Genomic DNA, 4926 nt, shown 5'->3' on the forward strand with positions numbered 1-4926 from the left:
TAGCCCCAGCCCATCCCTGCTGCCAACAGAAAGTTCCCTCGTGGCAGCAGAATCCTGGACAGGCACAAGGACATCAGTCCCCTGCTTCAAATCCCTCCTGCCTCACTCAGAATAAAAGCCAAAGTCCTCAGCACAACCACAAGTTCCCTGGTCCCTCTCGAACCCACTCCCACCCACTTCCCCTCACTCACCCCATCTGTGCACACTGGCTTCCTTGACTTTCCCCAGCACAGTGCTGCCTCAGGACCTTTGTACGTTCTCTGCCCTTTCCCTGGAATGCTCTTGCCCTGTATATCTGTACTTCCTCAGGTCTCTGCTCATCCATCACCTCCTCAGCTGGGCCTTCCTGACCTTGCCATTAAGGTCCTTCTCTCTCGTATCATGTCACCATATGCCTTATAACCTATATTTAAAATTTCTTCTTTACCTTTTTTCCCTACCAGTGAGCTACACCCCGAGTCCTATTTATTTATTTATTTTGAGACAGAGTCTCACTAAGTTACTAAGGCTAGCCTCCAACTTGAAATCCTCCTACTTCAGCCTCCCAAACTGCTGGGATTACAAGCCTGCACCTCCGTGCCTGACAACTACTTTTTAAATGTCTTTTGATCATATTTATCACCACATATTGCTTACATATTATATATATATACAAAATATAAAATAAGGGTTGAGAGTGGGGCTGTGGATCAGTGGTGGAGCACTTGACAGATATATATATATATATGGCAAGGATTTCTGTCTTCACTCTGTACTTCATGTCCAAAAGAGCTCCAGACCCCCAACAAATATTAAGTAATGTGCTTCTAGAAGCTGTCCACACTCTTGGCCTAAGACCGCCCCAACCATTTGAACCTCTACTTCCTCTGCTTCCCGCCCGGCCTCTCTGCCTCTGTCTTTCTCCTGTCCCCAGTCTACTCTCTCCCTGACAAGTCCCCTGTGATGACATGGAGCCCCTCAAGAGCATGCAGGCTTATCTCCCACCTAGGTCCTTGTCACACCTGCTGAGTCCCTCTGCTGTGGTCTTGGGAATTAGAACGTTATTCTGGGTACCAAAGTTGGGTTATATAAAATGCTTTATCAAATTAATTCCACATCTTTCTCTTTGGTTTTTGAATGTGGCTACCAGAAAATTAAGAATTACCTATGTAAAGGGTTGGGGTGTGGCTCAATGGTAGAAAGCATGCTGAGTGTGTGGTTTCCATCGCAGGACCACACAACACACACACACACACACATCATGACATCATGTCTGGAGTTTGTGTTATATTTCTGCAGACATACTGCCCCATATGTTTTCCTGGTCTAATGATTCTCCATTTCCCTCCTATTAATAGAATGTAAGCTCCACAAAGCCTGAGTTTTGTATCATCTATCACTAAATCCCTGTAGCTAGCATATTCCTGGCATGTGGTAGGCCCTCAATATATATATATATATATATTTTTTTTTTTTTTTTTTCGGGCTGGACACTGTGATGCACACCTGTAATCCCAGCGACTTGGGAGGCTGAGGCAGGAAGATTGCAAGTTCGAAACCAGCCTCAGCAACTGAATGAGACCCTGTCTCAAAATAAAAAAATAAATAATAAAAGGAGAGGATGTGGCTCAGTGGTTAAGTACCCCTGGGTTCAATCCCCAGTACTAAAAAAATAAAAATTGTTCAGTCCTGAAGTTTGGAGCTGTTACCGCCTGGCGGGTGCTCTACCCCTGAGCCACATCCCCAGCCCCTGGATAAACATTGGTTGAATGAATAAATATTTAAAATGCTTTTCCTGGTGACCTATCTCAGATACCCCTACTCCCACCCAACACCCTAGGCTTCTTTCTCCCTCCCAGGATCAAGGATTCAGGGTAGAAGCCAGAGTGAGTGGGGCAGAGGGATTTGGAACAATTCTGGAGGCCTTCCGAGAGGAGGGGTGAGGCTGGTGGGAGAGGGGTTCCCAGCGGGGGAAGGTCTTCCAGAGGATGATCTCTCCACTACACAGGCCTGGCTGTTTCCATGGAGACGGATGCCAGACCCTACCCCTGTGCAAAGTGCTAAGGATGCGGTTGCCATGACAACACCACATCCTCAGGGTAGTGAGGGCTGTACCAGCCGGAAGCCCTTGGGTGGAATTAGAGCGATGTGAGATAAAAATAGTGCGGGAGGAGCTACCCTCCAGCTTGGAGGCTCTTGGATCCCTTCCTACCACCTGCTGGGCTGGCTTCTTGCCATCAGGGGCAGACTCCCACTGTCCCCCTGTCTTCCAGCTACTGTCCCTCTTTCCTGTCTATATTTGTTTTTGTGGTCCTGGGGATGGAACCCAGGGTGCTCTACCAATGAGATACATCCTGAGCCTTTTGTATTATTTATTTATTTATTTGTTTGTTTGTTTTTTGAGACAGATTCTTGCTAAGTTGCTGAGGTTGGCTTTGAACTCGAGATCCTCCTGCCTCAGCCTCCCAAGGTGCTGGGATGACAGGTGTGTGCCACCACACCCAGTCTTTTCACTTTTAATGGGAGCCCTGGTTCCTACTTCACTGAGAAAAGCACCCAGTGGGGGCAAAAAAAAAAAGGCTTCCTCAGACTCCAACCACCCATCTACCCGCCTCCCTGACATCCTCCCTATCCCTTGGTCTTCCAGTTAAAACCAAAAAAAACAAAGGAAGAAAACAGTGGTATGAAACCACCTTGTGTTCCATCCACCAGCTGGGCAGGTTAGGGACCTGAACAGGGTGCAGGAAGCACAGCTTGTCTCTGCTCCCCAATGTCTTAAGTGGCAGCTGGCAGCACTGGCCGATTGGGGGTGATTCTGGGGCAGGAATCACTGGAAGTATCTCGCTCATGTCCAGGGTTGATGCTGGCCGTTCTCAGCCACGCTGGTGGCCAGGGCTCCTACCTGGGACCTCTCTGTTCTGTGTGAGTGAGGTCCCTCCAGCATGGCAGATGGGTTGGTTCCAGAGTGAGTGGCCCATGAGAGCAGGTGGGCAGAGCCCGGTGATGGGGGACGGAGCCCATCATGTGTTGCTGGTTTACAGAACTTTTTCCCATGTTCAGGGGGAGGAGTGTCAAGATCATGCCCTGAGAATGCAGGATGGAGAGATGGTTCTGGCTGTCTTTGGAAAACATGGAAACGCATATTCCCCACCAATGATGAGAGACACTCTCCTCAGTCCTCCTCCTCTTGCCTGCTCAGGGACAACGTTCCATCCATTCTCCCGTCTCTTTACTTTTCTTCTAGAATCATCTAGAGTCCAGATCATTCCCATAAATCCTGAAACATGAGGTTCGATCAAAAATACTCCCAGCCCCTCTCTCTCCCATGCCTGATTTTCTCCGTGGGACTTCTCAGCACCTGAGGCTGTCCACATTCTCTCTGGATTGTCAGCCCTCAGGCACTGGGACTTTGGCCTGTTGTGTCCTCAGCCTTAGAGCAGTACCTGGTGGTGTTATAGGTTAAATATTTTTAAAACAAATTTTGGGCCAAGCTGGTAATAATATCTGCCTCCAGGAAGAGGAGCGGGGTGGGCAGAGTACCTTGTGAGGACGCTTGAGTTACCCCCCACCAAGGTGACAGGTGCTTTTAAAACAGGTGCATCAAGGATTGAACCCAGGGGTGTTCAACCACTGAGCCCCATCCCCAGCCCTTTTAAAAAATATTTTATTTAGAGACAGGGTCTTGCTGAGTTGTTTAGGGCCTTGCTAAGTTGCTGAGGCTGGCCTGGAACTCACGATCCTCCTGCCTCAGCCTCGGGAGCCTCTGGGATTATAGGTGTGTGGCACTGCACCTGGGTGACATACTTCCTCTTTATCATCAACCTCTTGGGTCTTTTGGATTTTGCACCCTGACCCTATCTTACCCATTCCATAGCCATTTTTGATAATAAAATACATTATTTAAAAAAATTAGCCCAGCCCCCAGGATGGAATGAGTGGGGGATTCTGTGTTCGGATGATGGTGGGTCAACACCTGAGCCTCGTGGGTCTCATCCCAGAGCCAGGTCTCCCCCTCCCCCACCCTGCACACTCCTGCTTCGGGCTCCTCTCAGCCTTCCCCACGGAGGCCCAGCCCATGGCCAGCTCTCCAGGCCTCTGATCTGGCCACTTCAGAGCCTTCCCCTCGGGCCTGCAGCCCATCAAAGGTGGCTGGAGCGTGCACCCTCCCCAGATGGGCCTTTGAGGATGGGATGAAAGAGGCTGGACCGAAGCCCATGTGCGCGTCTGGGTGGGGCGCTCCAGAATCCTTGGAGGCCAAGACGTAGAGAAAGGGAGGCTTCCAGGGCCTCCCAGCAGCGTCAGGATGGCCTGAGCATTTACTGATCACCTACTGTATGCCCAGACCCAAGCCAGGTGGGGCTAGGGACACAGTGGTCAGTGTCTGGCTTGGCCCTCACTAGGCTCATGGGAGTGCCCAGAGAGTTGACAACCTGAGAGGATTGGAACGGGGGACCCAATGGATTCCATTGAGAAGAGCTTCCAGGAAGACGGGATGTAAGTTCCTCCAAGAGTTGATAACAACCCCCCAAATAATGCCAGAGATCCGCCTCTCGGGTCAGTCAGTCCCCTTATCCCCCTCTCAGCCCCTCAGGCGGGTCCTGCCTCAGCCACGTCCCTGGGGTTCCTGATGCCTGCTCAGGAGGGAGGCCTGTTCTCCAGCAGGGAAGGCTGCAACGATTCCCCTGTGGCCAGTTTCTTTCTGCGTCACCCCAGGCCGCGGCCTCTCCTCACCCTCTGCTCCCAGCCCTGGCAGAGGGCCTGACAGAGCTGATGTCTGGCAAATATTTGTCCCGAGAAGGAAGGAAGCCAAGATCTCCTCTAAGTGACGGGGTGGGGGAGGGAGTTCCAGGCGGGGTGGGAGGACAGCCCTGGCCAAGGTGTGGAGCCCCGGGCAGGTGAGGCAGGGGTCCTGGGGGAGGCTGGGGCTGGCGGGGAGGCGGGAGGAGG

General features: G+C 51.3%; 1 protein-coding gene across 1 annotated transcript in view; it reads left to right on the top strand.

The window, feature by feature from the left end:
* Window positions 1-4785: 4785 nt before the first annotated feature.
* Window positions 4786-4926, top strand: part of Slc1a5 (solute carrier family 1 member 5) — a 41719-nt gene continuing 41578 nt past the window's right edge. Inside the window, exon 1 of the mRNA XM_048790670.1 lies at window positions 4786-4874. The gene's annotated coding sequence lies outside the window, so the exon portion shown is untranslated. The remainder of the gene's footprint in view (window positions 4875-4926) is intronic.

Source organism: Marmota marmota, unplaced genomic scaffold (assembly GCF_001458135.2).
Source record: "Marmota marmota marmota unplaced genomic scaffold, marMar, whole genome shotgun sequence".
Lineage (NCBI taxonomy): Eukaryota > Metazoa > Chordata > Mammalia > Rodentia > Sciuridae > Marmota > Marmota marmota.